Source organism: Eubalaena glacialis, chromosome 11 (assembly GCF_028564815.1).
Source record: "Eubalaena glacialis isolate mEubGla1 chromosome 11, mEubGla1.1.hap2.+ XY, whole genome shotgun sequence".
In the NCBI taxonomy this organism is placed as follows: domain Eukaryota; kingdom Metazoa; phylum Chordata; class Mammalia; order Artiodactyla; family Balaenidae; genus Eubalaena; species Eubalaena glacialis.
Window position 1 is genome coordinate 107,914,676 of NC_083726.1, and position 17,740 is coordinate 107,932,415.

At 38.9% G+C, this 17,740-nt stretch overlaps 1 long non-coding RNA gene across 5 annotated transcripts in view; it reads right to left on the reverse strand.

Annotated features, from left to right (window-relative positions):
- The window catches only part of LOC133100796 (uncharacterized), a 128,841-nt gene that overhangs the window by 14,394 nt on the left and 96,707 nt on the right, over nt 1–17,740 (reverse strand). Inside the window, exon 7 of one of the 5 annotated variants that reach the window (XR_009702537.1) lies at nt 15,670–15,753. The exons of the other annotated variants lie outside the window; for them this stretch is intronic. This is a non-coding gene — a long non-coding RNA (uncharacterized LOC133100796). Of the gene's footprint in view, nt 1–15,669; nt 15,754–17,740 lie in introns of those variants that run through there. 5 annotated transcript variants of the gene reach the window in all.

Sequence of the window (17,740 nt, forward strand, 5' to 3'; positions counted from 1 at the left end):
ATCATATGATATTGCTTATATGTGGAATCTAAAAAAAGGGTACAAATGAACTTATTTACAAAACAGAAGTAGAGTTACAGATGTAGAAAACAAACTTATGGTTACCAGGGGATGGTGGGGGAGGGATAAACTGGGAGACTGGGACTGACATATACACACTACAATATATAAAATAGATAGCTAATAAGGACCTGCTGTATAGTACAGGGAACTCTACTCAATACTCTGTAATAACCTATATGGGAAAAGAATCTAAAAGAGTGGATATATGTATATGTATAACTGATTTGTTTTTCTGTACACCTGAAACTAACACAACATTGTAAATCAACTATACTCCAATAAAAATTTAAAAAAAAAAAAAAGAAGTTTGGTCAGAGGCAAGGAGGGCTGGGGATGGAAGGTGGGTAGTATGGGAACCAGGAAGACATGGAGCATAGCGCCCAGATAGAGTGGAGGAGGAAAGAATCTCACAGGTGAGGGGCTGTTAGCAGGCAAAGGGAGAATCAACTCCCCCCAAAAAAACAGTCCTTAAAAATTAGGACTCAGAAGCGGTCAAGATCAAACCTTAATTTTCAGTATATTCCACAATGTAAATGATTTATTTTCAGACACCCTTCCGACCCCCGTCATTTCACTTAGTTTATTGCAGAGTTAAGAGAAGACAGGAAGACTTCTCTCTGGCTCCAGGCAAGAGAGAAGTGCAAATCTAATCTTTCAAAATCATATTCATTTTTTAATAGAAGTTTTCGAGAGGATCATTTGAAACACTGCTAAACTGAGGGATTTTTTTCCCCTCCTCATATCCATCTTTTTCACATTTTAATTTTACTGCTTGAAATATATTACAAAATTAGAACATGCTTTTTGTTTCAAGTCAAACAATACTGAAGTATATAAAAGATGAGTGCTCTTTCCTCCCTCCAATACCACCCATTAAAGAGCTAATGGTAACAGTTTGATGTATTTTTACATTCTTATAATAATATATATAAGGACCTTTCTCTCTTTTTTTTTAACAAAAGATGAGGTAATATATACACTCACACTGTAACTTTTTTCATTTAATAACATATCAACATATTAATATTTCAGCATATATTTCAATATTTCAGTATAATATTTCAGACAATGGATATATGGTTCTTTATTCACCCCATCCTCTACTTATAGATATTCAAGCTATTTCCAGTGTTTTGGCACTACAAATATTGTCAAAATAAAAATCTTTATACACATATCTTTGTATCCTGGCTCTTTTGCTTTTAAAGGATAGATTCTTAAAACTGGGATTGTTGGGTAAAAGGGTCTGTGCATTTTTAGTTTTAGTGGCTACTGCCAGGTAACTTTCCCAAATAATTTGGCAGTGCAAACTTTGCATTATCACAAGATGGCTTATATTAAAAATTTAATGATTTCTCTATAATTGAACCCAGCTTAGCTTCTACTTTCACTTGTATCCTGATAACTTAATTTACTCTCAGTTTAAAACTCAGTTTCTTATGAGTAACTCAAATTACCCCTCCAACCCTACTGTTCTAGTTCTTTTGTTCCTGGCTGGCCTCTGAGTTTGGGAGATGCTTGTGAAATTGTGGCATCAGGGGTGGGCATGTGAGTTTGAACCATGGGTATCTCTGTCCATGCTGACATCTGTAACTCATCCTTTGGGCTTTGAGCATTGCTTTCTCTTCCTGCTGAGTCCTGCCATGGCCCCCAGTTATCACATCTAAATTCTGTGTCTTCCTCGTCCTAACCACAAAGACGCACCTGGTGCACACAGCTTGTCCCACGCCCTCTCAGGGAGCCTGGCGATTCCAGCTCCTGCGCCTGCACCATGCCCAGCGGGCATAGGAGACTCTGGGAGAACCCCTCGGGCCCTGATGCCCCAGCCCTGATCACTGCTGATCTTTCTGCTCAGGAAAACTCAGGCTGCTATCTGACGTTTACAGTCACTTAGGTTGTCTGTGAAGCCAGGCAATGGTTCTATTTGCTCTGAAATGCCTCAAACCTACCTCAGCTTATTTTGCTTTTCTGCAAAGACTTGACCTTGGAGGAGGGCCTAGCAGCCCTAGGCCCCACAAGTGAGCCCTCAGCACACCCCCTACCGTCCTCACTTTCCTGTCTGCTGGTCAAGCTCTTAAATCCTCTAGGCTCTCTGACATCACATACTCCTCTCTGCGGTTATGGTGTAAATATTATGTTCTTGGTCCTCCAGGCGTTGGCTCTGGATATTTAAAGCCAGACTTTGGGAATTAAAAAAACTACATTTCCCTCTCAATTACAGCTCTTGTAATTGAAAACATGGCTTTTAAGAACTTTTTGTCTGCTACAGACTTTACAAAATTATTTTCAAGAGCTTAACTGTTTAGGATTTAATTGTTCTCTCTGTATCGTCTCTGTATCTGCATCTTTAAAAATCCTAACACTCCTTGAATGGTGGGGAAAAAAGACAAGTAAAAGGAAGTTTTTTAAAAACCCACATAGTGGGACTTCCCTGGTGGCACAGTGGTTAAGAATCCGCCTGCCAATGCAGGGGACACGGGTTCGAGCCCTGGTCCGGGAAGATCCCACATGCCACGGAGCAACTAAGCCCGTGTGCCACAACCACTGAGCCTGTGCTCTAGAGCCCGCGAGCCACGAGTACTGAAGCCCACACGCCTAGAGCCCCCGCTCTCTGCAACTAGAGAAAGCCCGCGTGCAGCAACGAAGACTGCAACTAGAGAAAGCCCGCGTGCAGCAACGAAGACCCCATGCAGCCAAAAATAAATATAAATAAATAAATAAATAAATTTATATAAAAAAATAGTGTTTCTATTTAAATGTTTCTCAGAGACAAGAACCGGAGAAATGCATACATAACACATGTCAAAACTTTAAAAAATCCTCTTTAGGCACCGCCTGTTCCCCAAGTTTCATTCATCTTGTGAGCAGCTGGAATTTCTCCGCCCCTTCCCTCCAGGAACTCTAGTCTCCTCCCTGCTTTCCCCTGCAGACCTCCTTCTCCTTCTCATCTGCCTCCTTTTGCTTCCAGGATCTTCTGCACCACCTCCCAGCCCTGCACATAGCTCCTATTTTATGTAGATAGACCCACTCCTTCTCAAAGCTTCTTTAACTCTCTGTCTATACCCCTCCTCTCAAATTAGGTCAACAAGTTTCCCTAGCTAGTAGCCAATCAGCCTCTTAGAGGCAGGAAAGGGAAAAATATTTAAAATTTTTATATTAAAAAAATACATAGATCTCTACAGCTAAGCTTGATCTTCTGCTGTATTACTTATCTTCTAGAGAGCTCTGATGGGTCAGTGCCCTTGCATGAGTGGCTGTTACATGATTTGAATACCACCTCTGTTGTAACAGGGAGAGAACAAACAATCTTTAATTTAAGAGCTTTGGAAAAAATTCTGATTAGGGAGAGAACTGTCTTTATTAGGCATTTTGGTTGGGAAAAGTGAGCCCACAGATTTGCTGTATACCTGAAACTAACACAATATTGTAAATCAACTATACTCCAATAAAATTAAAATATTTAAAAAAAAAAAGTAAGCCCACAAGGCATTGCCCCAGTTAACTAGCAGTGGGACAAAGACTAGCAAATTCCACTGCAAAAGAAAGGCAGAATTTTGAGTTTTAGAAGATAATCCAAGAAGTTGGGAACAGAGAGGAGAAAATCAAACTCAGCATCATGCCATTAGTCTGGGCATAATTATGTGCCAGGCCCTGTTCTAAATGTTTAACTTGGGACTTCTCTGGTGGTACAGTGGTTAAGAATCCGCCTGCCAACGCAGGGGACACGGGTTCAAGCCCTGGTCCGGGAAGATTCCACATGCCACGGAGCAACTAAGCCCGTGCGCCACATCTACTGAAGCCCGCATGCCACAGCTGCTGAAGCCCGGGCGCCTAGAGCCTGTGCTCCGCAACAAGAGAAGCCACCACAACAAAGAGTAGCCCCTGCTCGCCGCAGCTAGAGAAAGCCCGCATGTAGCAATGAAGACCCAATGCAGCCAAAAATAAAATAAATAAATTTATAAAATAAATGAATAAATGTTTAACTTATATTAGCGGATTCACTCCTTACAACACTAAGAGTTAAGTTGTTTTTTTTTTTCTTATATATATGGTTCCCTGTGCTGTACAGTAGGACCTTGTTGTTTATTCAAGAGTTAAGTACTATTATTATTATTTTCCCCATTTTTGAATGTAAAAACTGAGGCACAGGGCTTCCCTGGTGGCGCAGTGGTTGAGAATCTGCCTGCTAATGCAGGGGACACGGGTTCGAGCCCTGGTCTGGGAAGATCCCACATGCCGCGGAGCAACTGGGCCCGTGAGCCACAACTACTGAGCCTGCGCGTCTGGAGCCTGTGCCCCGCAACGGAAGGGGCCGCAATAGTGAAAGGCCCGCGCACCACGATGAAGAGTGGCCCCCGCTTGCCGCAACTAGAGAAAGCCTTCGCACGAAACGAAGACCCAACACAGCCAAAAGTAAATAAAGTAGCTATTAATTAAAAAAAAAATAATAATAATAATCAAGATCAAGTTTAAAAAAAAAAAACAACTGAGGCACAGGGAAGTTAAGCCAACTTAACCAGGTATTGGCAAAAAGCCCCAACGTCACAGAGAATGGCAAAGAGTAGCAAGGCTGCAAAGGATAAGCCTAAGCCACAGCCCGGTGGACTCACCGTCACTTGACTGGTGGGAAAGCAGACAGTGAGACTGAAGGGAGCAAGCAAGATGGTCCACTACACACAGCACAGCAGGCACAAGGGCACAGCCACTCGGGTTCCGCTCCCCTAAGTCCCGCAGGGGCGTCAGCTACGCACCCTGTGGGTTGTGCAGCCTGTGAGGAACTGAGGGTCAGAGTCTCAGCACATTTTATAGCAAGCAGCAAACAGACCAGCCCCTCTCCCCGAGGAGTGAGTGATAAAGTAGCTACACCGTGGGCGCCTTGACCAACTTGACCGCTATGTGACTGGCTGCAGAACGGCTCGAGGTCAGGATGGTGAGATGCTGTGGTTTGGCGCACTCAGCAAGGACACGGCCAACCGCCTCTCCCGACACCAAGGTCAGAGCTGGTGAGTGGTGGAACGAGAGTCTGAACCTGGACCGTCTGGCTCAGGGTCCACACCCTCCACCTCCCGCAGTCACACTGCACAGAGGCCTAGCACGGAGCTCATCGTCCTGGTTGTCGTACTGTGCCCTGCCATGTGAGCTCCTCTTTTGCTGCCACAAGACTTCGTGGAGCATTCACACATGGCTTTAATCAGCGGTGTTTTGGAGGAGAGGGGTTTGGCGTGCTGTGTGTCAGAGTGACAAACTGTCTCCAGGGAACAACACAAAGCCCAGAAGGTGAAATGCAGACTGGAGAGTAAGAACTCAGAGGGAGCAGCAAACAGGTCCAACAAAGGCTTCCCAGCGGTATCAGGAAGGCTGTGGAGCATCCCACACGCTGTGTGACTGGGCTGTGAGTCAATTCTTATTAAATCTTTTTTTAAAATTAATTTTTATTGGACTATAGTTGCTTTACAATGTTGTATTAGTTTCTACTGTACAACAAAGTGAATCAGCTATACGTATACATATACGCCCTCTTTTTTGGATTTCCTTCCCATTTAGGTCACCACAGAGCACTGAGTAGAATTCCCTGTGCTATACAGTAGGTTCTCACTAGTTATCTATTTTATACATAGTATTAGTAGTGTGTATATGTCAATCCCAATCTTCCAATTCATCCCCCCCTTCCCCCTTGGTATCCATACGTTTGTTCTCTCTGTTTGTGTCTCTATTTCTGCTTTACAAATAAGATCATCTATACCATTTTTCTAGATTCCACATATATGCGTTAATATACAGTATTTGTTTTTCTCTTTCTGACTTACTTCACTCTGTATGACAGTCTCTAGGTCCATCCACAGTTTTTATTAAATCTTAAAGGGCAAGATGATCTTGCAAAACTGGAGGACTTGGGTACATCCATGGGCTGACACCTGGGGGAGGGATAGATAAATAAATCAATAGACATATGATAGACAGATAATAAATAGAGAAACAGAAAGAAGAAAGGAAGGGAGTGATGGAGGGAGGGAAGGAACTCATTCTGTAGTGTTCACAGTGCTGGAAGCTTTAATGGTTACCGCAAGCCTGCGAGGGAGCAATCATTATCTCTGTTATCTCTGTTTTACGGAGGAAGGCACTAAAGTGCAGAGGTAACTTGCCCAACACCACGTAGAAATTGTCAAACCCAGAACTTTAACCCAGCCTTTCTAGCTCTAAAATCCAGATTCTTTTCACTCAACTACACTGCCTGTTTCACTTGGGCAGGAAGGAGAGTATGTAGAAACATAAGTAAAGGGTGAAGCCAGTCACACGAAAGCTAATCAGACACATCAGCCCCCCTACAGTGTGTGCCTGAACCGTCTCCATCGGACTGGACCTGGAGGTTGGCAGTTTCATCAGACCCAGGGCCTGGCTCCTTTCCCTCACCCCTTTAGAAGACATACCAACGTCTGGATAAAAGACTGATGTACCCTCCAGGGTTATCTAAACATGGATGTCAGTGTAATACTCTGTTTCATCAAATCTAAGGTGAAACAGAAGACGTTTTGAAATTTTATCCACCTGCACATTTTACTTTTTAAGAACCCTATAAAAAATAGTGGATAAACCATATTGCTCTTCATGGAAACTCAAATAACTGGACTCTTTAATTGATCATACATTTTCTGACCAGACTTGATGGTAAATATTTTCCTATATTATGCTTTCTGTATCCTTATAAACCGTTGGTCAACTTTAAGGTAGGTGGAGACATTGAGTCAATTTCTATCAAAATTAAGTATGGGATCCTTTTTTTTTTTTTTTTTTAATTGGCCACAGCATGTGGCATGCGGGATCTTAGTTCCCTGACCAGGGATCGAACCCTCACCCCCTGCAGTGGAAGCATGGAGTCTTAACCGCTGGACCACCAGGGGAGTCCATAGGATCCTTTTTTATATCAGGGATGATCTGTATTGTGGGTCACAACCTCTTTTGAGACATCCTTACAGCCTCTCTGTTTTTCTCATACGGCAGCTTCCATGCAGACAATGAACTATTACAATGCCCTTTAAATACCACCTTCTTATGCTTTGCAAGCACTCTACCTCATATTCTTCTACAACACACTGGCAAAAACACAGCATTAAAAAATAGAATAATTCCTCAACTGCACGGCTTATAAGGCACCTTTATATATATATTACAACAGTCAGGTTTCCTTTACAACAGTGGTTTTCACTTGGGGATAGTTTTGTCCCCCACTCTCCAGGGACGTTTGGCAATACTTGGAGACACTTTTGATTGTCACAACTGGTGGTAGGGGGTGTAGTAGGGTGAATGCTACTGGCATCTGGTGGGTAGAGGCCAGTGATACTACAGTGAACAGGACAGTTCTCCACCACAAAGAATGACCCAGTCCTAAATGTCAGTAGTGCTGGTGTTGAGAAACCAGGCGTCATAGTTTCCTCATAATGTTCCAGGAAAACTCGAAGCTGATCAAGAATGCATGGGAATCAACTGGTGGTCGGGGAGAAAGACAGATACACCCAACTATTATGGTAGCAGGAAAGCCATCACTAAATATTTCAGTACTTTGCAGATTATAAGATAATATAAATGAAGAGGAGTTAACCTTTATGGCTGGAGCAGACGTTAGTTGATCTAGTATTTGTACAGTGGAAGAAATGCGAGGCCGTAAAAGTTTGAGACAGGCGTAGCCGACCAAAAGCAGAGCTGCTCCCGGAAGCTGTGACTCCAGACAAGGTAAATTCGCCAAGGGAGGAAGTCAGCCTGGGAAGAAGACTGGAGATGTATAGGTGGAAAGATGCTGGCAGAATTACTGGCTACAGTTCACATTTGGCTGAGGTAATAGAGAGCACAGTGTGTTTTTCAAAGTGCTCTGTGACCTTTTCCTTCAAGACAAAATGGTGGTGAAGGCTTAGAATTTTGTACATTAGAGCAATTTAATTACTTCAAATTCTAGCAAGTCTAAATATTAATACATTCTAAAATAAATCAAAACCAGAAATGTGCATGACCCTTTTTCAATGATTCTTTCTCTCATGATTTATAATTTCATTTAGGTAGGTGACAATAGAATGTAGGATTTCAATATAATCCATGAAAAGAGTAAGGAAGAACTGGGGCAGAACCGCATTTTAGTAGTATGTAAAATTATTTTAACTGGATTCTCTAAATTCCTTGGCATTCTGTATTCAGCTTTGTTGTTGATATTTAGTATCATTGTCTTCCTAGCTCTGGTGAGAACAAATTCCTACACTGTTCTTGGAAAGGACATCCTAGAGATTCTTTAAAGTCAGAGCATCTGACATTATGCTTGTGAAAGGTAGAGAAATCCCTAAATTCAGGAACAAATTACATTATGCCAAGGAGAGAGTATAGTGTGAGAATTGGTGTCACTAGGTACCTCTGGGCATGTATAACTTTGATAAAAATAAAATTAAAAAATAATTATGTCTTTTAGTTTTTAAAAATGGGCTATAACCAGACGCCAAAACGCCATTCAACCAATTTCCCACTAAAAAACTAAAAATGGGAGAAAATAAAAAAACTTATACTAGTACTAATATTAAGAATTATATCCAATGATATCATTGTTTATGGCCTTTTTAGCCACATAAGTATTTTTGCTTGTATTTAGTCAAATATTTCAGTGTTTTCCTTTTTGAACTTTTGTTGCTGTAATTAGAAAATCCTTCCCTTTTGCTCTGTGGTGGGAATGTAAATTGGTGTAGCCACTGTGGAAACAGTATGGAGATTCCTCAAAAAATTAAAAATAGAACTACCATGTGATCCAGCAATTCCACTTCTGTGTTTATATTCAAAGGAAATGAAAACAAGATCTCAGAGATATCTGCATTCCCATGTTCACTGCATCATTATTCACAATAGCCAAGATATGGAAACAACCTAAGTGTCCACTGACTGATGTATGGATAAAGAAGTTGTGGTAAATAAATATATCTGTCTATCTCATAGAATATTACTCAGCCATAAGAAAGAGAAACAATTCCATTTACAATAGTGTCAAGTAGAATAACATACTTAGGAATCAACTTAACAAAAGAAGTACAAGATTTGTATGCTGAAAACCACAAAACATGAATGAAAGAAATTTAAAAAGACTTAAGTAAATGAAAAAAATTCTCATGCTCAAGGATTGGAAGACTTAATATTGGTAAGATGGCAGATTGGTAATATGTGCAAGCTGCTCTTAAAATTCATATGGAAATTTGAGGGACCCAGAATAATGAAAACCTTCTTGAAAGAGGAACAAATTCAGAGGATTCACACATATCAACTTCCAAAAAAAAAATTAATAAACAGCAACAGTAATCAAGACAGTATGTTACTGGCTCAAGGATATACACATACACCAGAATTGAGAGTCCAGAAATAAACTCTTACATTTTTTGGTCAACTGATTTTTGACAAAGGGGTCCAAATCATCCAATAGGAAAAGAATAGTTTTTTTTTCAACAAACAGTGTTGGGATATCTACCTGCAAAAGAATGAAGTTGGACTCTCCTCACAGCATATATCAAACTTAACTCAAAATGGATCATAAGCACAAGTTTAAGAACTAAAACTATAAAACCCTCAGGAGAAAACATAGTGGTAAATATTTGTGACCTTCGTTAGGCAAAGCCTTCTTAGATATGACACCAAAAGCACCAGCGACAACAACAACGAAAAAATTGAACTTAATTAAAAATAAAAACTTTTCTGGACATACTGATGGCCAAAAAGCACATAAAAAGATGTTCAACAACGCTAATTATTAGAGAAATGCAAATCAAAACTACAGAGAGGTACCATCTCACACCAGTCAGAATGGCCATCATTAAAAAGTCTACAAATAATAAATGCTGGAGAGGGTGTGGAGAAAAGGGAACCCTCCTACACTGTTGGTGGGAATGTAAATTGGTGCAGCCACTATGGAGAACAGTATGGAGGTTCCTTAAAAAAACTAAACATACAGTTGCCATATGATCCTGCAATCTTACTCCTGGGCATATATCTGAAGAAAACTATAATTTGAAAAGATACATGCACCCCAATGTTCATTGCAGCACTATTTACAATAGCCAAGACATGGAAACAACCTAAATGTCCATCAACAGATGAATGGATAAAGATGTGGTACATATATGCAATGGAATACTACTCAGCCATAAAAAAGAATGAAATAATGCCATTTGCAGCAACATGGATGGACCTAGAGATTATCATACTAAGTGAAGTTAGTCAGAAAGAGAAAGACAAATACCATATGATATCACTTATATGTGGAATCTAAAATATGATACAAATGAACTTATCTATGAAACAGAAACAGACTCACAAACATAGAGAACAGACTCGTGGTTGCCAAGAGAGAGTGGGCTGGGGGAGGGATGGATTGGGAGTGTGGGATTAGTAGATGGAAACTATTATGTATAGAATGGATATTGGGACTTCCCTGGTGGCGCAGTGGTTAAGACTCTGTGTTCCCAATGCAGGGGGCCCAGGTTCAATCCCTGGTCCGGGAACTAGATCCCACATGCATGCCGCAGCTAAGAGTTTGCATGCCACAACTAAGGAGCCCACATGCTGCAACTAAGACACGATGCAACCAAAGAAATAAATAAATATATACATATAAAAAGAATGGCTAAACAACAAGATCCTACTGTATAGCACAGGGAACTATATTCAATATCCTGTGATAAACCATAATGGAAAAGAATATGAAAAAGAGTGCATATGTATGTATAACTAAATCATTTTTCTGTACAGTAGAAAATAACACAACATTGTAAATCAACTATACTTCAATAAAATAAATTAAAAAAACCATTTTCTATTTCAGAGGACACTATCAAGAAAGTGAAACAAAAAACCCACATTATGGAGGAAAATATTTGCAAACCTGGTAAGAGACTTGTATCCAGAATATATAAAAACCTCAAAACTCAGTAATAAAATGGCAAAAAACCCCAGTAAAAATGGGCAAAGCATTTGAATAGACTTTTCTCCAAAGATGTACATATCACCAATAAGTACATGAAAAGAGCTCAACATGATTACTCATTAAGGAAATGAAAATCAAAAACACAATGAGATATCACTTCACACCCCCAGGATAGCTGTATAATCAAAAAGATGGCTAATAACAAGTGCTGGGGAGGATGTAGAGAAGTTGGAACCCTCATACGTTGCTGGTTGGAATGTAAAATGGTGCAGTTGCTTTGGAAAACTGTTTGGCTGTTCCTTGAAAAATTAAATATACAGTTACCATATGACCCAGCAATTCCAATCCTGGATATGTACCCAAGAGAACTGAAAATACATGTTCACACAAAAACTTTAGCACAAATGCTCATAGCAGCATTACACATGATTTTTTCAAGCCAAAGACTGGAAATAACCCAAATGTCCATCAACTGATAAATGGATAAACAAAATGTGATATATACATGCAGTGAATGTCTTCTTTCACTCAAAAGATATGTTACAGAACTTTTAAACTTAAAGTTTAAAATTAGTTTCTCTTGCTTTATGCTGAGAGAACATGTTATGATCTGTTCAATGTATAATTTCTTCAACTTATCATCTGGCAAAATATTAAATGATTATAAATACTTCAGGCACACTAAAAAAGAAGGCATATTGTTTTGGAGCATACATAATTTTGTAAGTGTTGATTAAATCAAACATGCTAATTATACTACTCATCTCTCTTAATATTCATGTATTGCTTATTTTACCTGTCAGAGAGTGACATATGTTAAATGTCCCAGTACATTTGTGTTTCCGTAATTTTCCTCTTGTGTTTCTATTGTGTTTTGCTCTATATATGACTATATAGTGTTTATGAGTAAAATCACATGACTCATATCATGTGATTTTACTCATAAACACTACTTTATCATATGATAAAGGTGCACCTTTATCAATAAAATAGTGGTTTCGAACCTACTTACTGTTTTTTGCTTTAGGTTATATTTTGCCTAGGATTAACCCTTGTTTTCTTTTTCTTTTTATTTCTTGGCATTTCTTTGCCTATCTTTTTGCTTTCAAGTGTTTTAGCCATTTTGGTTTGAGTATGTTTTATAAACAGCATGATTGTGTGTATATGGGTGTGTGTGCATGGGTGCATGTGTGTTTAACCAGTTTGAGAACAACTGTCTTTTAATAGGGAAGTTTAAGAAGTTGAACCCATTTTCATTATTATTAATATACATGTTGTGATACTATGCTAAATATATGTTTTATTTTTATTCTTCATTGTTTTCTGTTTTACTATGTTTTGTTTTGTTTATATCTTCTTCAATAACTTTCAAAATTGTTAACTTCATTTCTCAATTTTTTGACTAAATAAATCACAGAAAAATGGTACATTTAATCATAAACATAAAACCATATGTACATTGAAAAACATCATGAAAAACTAAAGGACAAACAACTAACTGGGAAAATATTTGCAGCAAACATGATATATATCTGCAATATGAAGAAGTCATAAAAAATGGGTATAATAGTCAAAATTGTGTTTAGCTACAAGAAACAGAAAAACCTACCAAATTAGCTTAACAAGTAAAAGAACTGTTTTATTCAGGTAAAAAAGATGTCCCATGGGAATCGGTCCAGGGCTGATAACATTGGCTCCAAACATCACCAATGTCCAAGGCATAAGCCTTTGGCTCAGACATTCTTAGCATGTAGCTTTTATATTTTTGTTTTCAAAATGACTACTGTATCTCCCAGTAGTTCGAGAAGGAAGAAGGCAGAATTTGGAGACTGCACTAGAAGACTTATTTCTCACATTAACAAGGGAGAGCGGAAGTCAAAATTTAGCTTTTGCCCCATCCATAGTAGAGTCAAGTAAGGGAGGATGCAAATGAAGTTTGGATCTGCCAAAACAGAGTGTCTGCCATACATGGAGTAGAAACAGAAAATGCATACATGAGAAATGAAAAGATATAAAAATCATATAAAAGTAATAAACCTCATAGCAATTAAAGCAATTTATGAAAAGTTGTTTAGCAGTATTCAAAAAGTTCTTTACCCTTTGACCTGTCAGTTTTTATTCTAGGGCTCAACCCTAAGGAAATAACTTTAAACACAAAGATTTATCTTCTAGGCTGTTTATCACAGAGCTGTTTGTTTGTTTTTTTTTATTGGATACAACCTAAATATTTGTCTATGCCAGTTAACTTCTTCTAGGTTGCAAGGAGCAGATAAATCTTTAGGTTGTCTCAGCTGATGGTTTGTATTGTAAGAACATACAAAAAACAGAGAAAGAACAAAATAATCTCATAAGCCACAGAGCTGAGGAACAGGACTCAGAGGCCTCAGTGAGCACTAAAAAGCTATTCTGATAAGAAGCAGCTCTTTCAATCCTGTTATCTTGTCTGTGGCTCTGCAATGCCCTGACATTATGATGATTCAGCTTCTCTCTGCTTCCACTTCTCTTTCCACGGCCGTCTAACTCAGAGTTTCTAGACCCACTATTAGTTCTCTACAACCCTGTCTGCCTCATTGATCTCCGCTCACTCTTACTGTTTGGTCTCCTGATAGGTTTCTGGTCATTAGGCACTCTGATTCAGGGCTAAGTGCAGCCAGCATAATAAAGAGATTGAAATTAAACATGGACCACATCAAATTGCTTACAAAAGTGTTTGTCGGTAAGTATTAATGTTCTTGAAAGTACTGCTCAGATTCTAGGCTACTGTCTTAAGGTCTTTAATAATTTTATTTCAAGTTTTTAAAGAAGCAAGTGTCAAAAACCAAACTCTGCATAACGAATAAACCAAAGCAGAAAGATGAGTTTATTGTAAGGTTTTCGACCTGCAAGCCGAGAAACTCAAGGCTATGGGAGCAGTTCTGAGTTGCTCACAGACTAAGGGATTTTTACGGGATAAATATGGAAGTTATTTGGCTTTTTCAGCTTGCTGGTTGCCTAGTGGTCTCCTTTTTTATTTGGGTCAGGGTAGCTGAGTCAGGGGAACAGAAAAGACCAGAGATGGCATGCACAGATTTGGCATTTGGGAATTGGCTGGTGTCCTCTGCTGATTTCTGAGAAGAGCTGTAAATTCCTGTAAGGTTAGGTTAAATTTCCTTTATGTGCCTGCATTGACCATCTACATTTTGCCCTTGATATAAGTGACTCCATTTTAGTTTGGTTCTACACACGGCATGCTAATTATAGAGCGCTTGGACATACGAAAAAATATAACAATAAATAACCCACAACCCCACAATCCAAAGAAAACTATTTTTGATAATGTGGTGTTCTTCTTAGGGTCCTTTTACCTGGAATAATTTTTTTCCTTTTCTCTCCTAATCTGAGGTGGAAAAATTCTGTTTTTTGAGTAATCAAAGATCAAAGTATTTATGGCCAAACAAAAAAATGGATGAATTAAATTACACATTTTCTATAATATGCAGCATGTGAAACCAAATATGGCCAAAAATGGGATGCCAAATGCTGTTAGCGTCTTTCCACTTCAAGTACAACCTAGGGCATTCAGTGCCATCCATTTGTTTTCACATAAGCTGATGTGAACCTCACCTCTGCATTGCATATGAAAACAAAGTTTGCCAGGCGAATTCATAATGTAAATAAGATGACTTGGGACATGTCTGACCTGTGTAAGGGCTCTTAAGGATTTGTAAACACTTTAACAGCACTCTCAAGTGTTTATATACTCGTTAACGACTAGTGTTCAATGATTCTTATCTGCTCATTAAAGTTCATCAAGTAGAGCAACAAATAGTGAATGAGGAAAAGAGGTTTATGTTCTGAGACATGTTTCTTAATCCAAAACCAAAACATGCTACCTGTTTTCTTCACTTTCCTTAATGGCCCAAATAGTGTCTACAGTTACTAAGTAAATATTTGTTTAGTGAAAAGAAACCACTGGATCTTGGAAGTCACACAAGATGGAGAACGTAACTGAAGGTTTAACTCTTTTGTTGGCTCCTTTAAAAAGCATTCTCTGACTTCCAACAAAGACTTACATTCCTTGACTGTATTTCTCATCACACATCACGGCCTATTATTTTGGTTTCTCTATAAGTCTTCCTTAGTAGATGCTAAGCTTTATTATTAGTGTTTTCAATTTCTAGAGTAATATTTAGCCCCTTATATTTTCTCAGTGAATGTTGGTTGGTTGAGTGAGTGCACAACACACAGTTTAGTGGATGCAGGAAAATTTTTAGATTTCTAAATTTTGAGACCACAGTCTTTCATTCTCAAACTTTTTAGGGCCTGCTGATCTGCTTTGGTGACGTGATGATTTGACTAATGATTATCTAAATTCACTATATTGGGTGACGCAAGGCATGAAAAGTGTCTTATCAGGAAGCTAAAATAGTTTGCAAGAAAAACCATAGAGGTGAATCTGTGTGTGTGTGGGTAGGCTATACAGTTTAGGGACTGTGTACAGGCACAAAACAAAACCACATTGTATCAATGTTATTGGGTAGAAAAAATTCATTTGGCCACAATTAAGCTATCTATCTTAAAGGAGTCTGTAGGACAGACATTTTTAATTAGAAAACTTTTCAATCTCTTTCATTCTTTCCAAGTGATAAAGTCTTTATTAAGAATATAAATTTTTAGAGACTTCCCTGGTGGTTAAGACTCGGAGCTTCCAATGCAGGGGGCCTGGGTTTGATCCCTGGTCAGGGAACTAGATCCCACATGCATGCCGCCAACTAAAAAAAAAAAAGAAAAAGAAGAAAAAAGATCCCACATGCCGCAACTAAGACCCAGCCCAGCCCAGCCAAAAAAAAAAAAAAAAAAGAGTATAAAATTTTAACAATATCATTTTAACCTCAAGATCTAACATCTGATAAATGTTTTTCAAAATTCTTTTCCTAAATTCTCAATACATTTAAACTTCTTATTTGTCACTTTTCACATGTATCAGTCAGTAAAGGGTGAATATGTGTGTTTCCCCACAGAAGAATGAACACTTGAGGGGCCAGAACCATTTTCTTACTCGTATGGTACCGCCTTTATCTCTTAATGCATTTCTCATAAAGGAGCATGGTAATTTTAACTGAACCAAAACGATCTCAGTTCTTTGCAGGAAATCACTACGTCAGAGAAGAAACTGATCCTCTGTCTGCTTCAGGTTCTAATACTTTCTGAGATTCTACAGATGCTCACTTCCTTTCTTTTTAGATAAAGAGCAGATTATTTGAGATAATTTCATAGTGAGAAATGAATAAAATGAGGTGCTGTGAGTGAGATACCCTGGATTCTAAGAACTCTTTTGACATTGACTCTCTGTGTGACCCTGGATAAAGCACTTAACCCTTCTGGCCTTGTTTCCTTTTTTTTTTTTTTTTTTAATCTGTTTGTTTCTTTTCAGCTGTGTTGGGTCTTCCTTGCTGCGCGCAAGTGAGCTTTCTCTAGCTGCGGCAAGCGGGGGCGACTCTTCTTTGTGGTCCACGGGCTTCTCATTGCGGTGGCTTCTCTTGTTGCGGAGCGCAGGCGCTAGGCGTGCGGGCTTCAGTAGTTGTAGCACACAGGCTCAGTAGTTGTGGTGCACGGGCTTAGTTGCTCCGTGGCATGTGGGATCTTCCCGGACCAGGGCTCGAACCCATGTCCCCTGCATTGGCAGGCGGATTCTTAACCACTGCACCACCAGGGAAGCCCTGGCCTTGTTTCTTGATCTGTTAAAGTATTTGAATTAGTTGACATTTACCGTTCCTTCTAGGTCATTCTATGTGAGCCGATCATTATCTACCTTCTTCAATTCATCTTTGCTCTTCTTACTTATCTTACGGAAACATGTTATTCTTGCCTCCTCCCATACTCAAGTACTATTTTTCTTAAGAAATACCCCTGAGTTCTCTGGTTCTATTACCTGTGAAACTTTCTCAGAGAAATGTTAAGCAAATCACTCAAACTCTCTGGCCTGTAGTATCTTCATCCGTAAAAATACTGGAATGCTAGAGGATCTTCAGGCTTCTCACAGCTCTGACAATCTCAGCAAGTAACCTTCGTTCCTACTTCCCCAAGAAAAGAGATGTTATCTGGCGGTAAGATTTTAACTTCCAGTTTCTGAACTCATCTATTTAGCTACAACAACTTAATCTCTGGAGTTAAACCTCTAGCTGGGTTCCACCAAAATGAACAGACAAATAAAACTGGAATGGAAAGGCATACAATTGCCATACAATCCAACAAATCCCTGTAGGCTGCAAAAAAGCAGCAAACACAAGGTGAGACCTTAGGACTCCAGCTAAATTCTAAGACTGTGTCCCCCAATGTCTTAAGAAAATCACACCCTTGGAGACACTACTGAAATTTAAATAAAATACAGTAATTGAGGAATGACTGCAGATAAATTATGTCAGTAAGCACATATTAATGGTTGTGATTAAGCATTTTTGCCCTAAAAAACCCCAGCTGCATGCTATTAGAACAGAACTGGCTAGTCAGCACACAAATTAACAAAGAAATGATATGGTTGACTTGCTTTAAGTTCTTTTTTGTAAGCTATCACACTGGAGCTCTAAATTAAGTAGATTTAAATGTTGTCTCATTTAGTAAAGCCATTTGTAGCTCAAAACAATATAACCACCCATCAAATTTTCAGTTTTAAATAGTTGAATTATTATTCCACTGACTTCTGTGTATAGACCTTGTATGATATTTTGATTTAGATGAATAAATCTGTCAATCATTTAG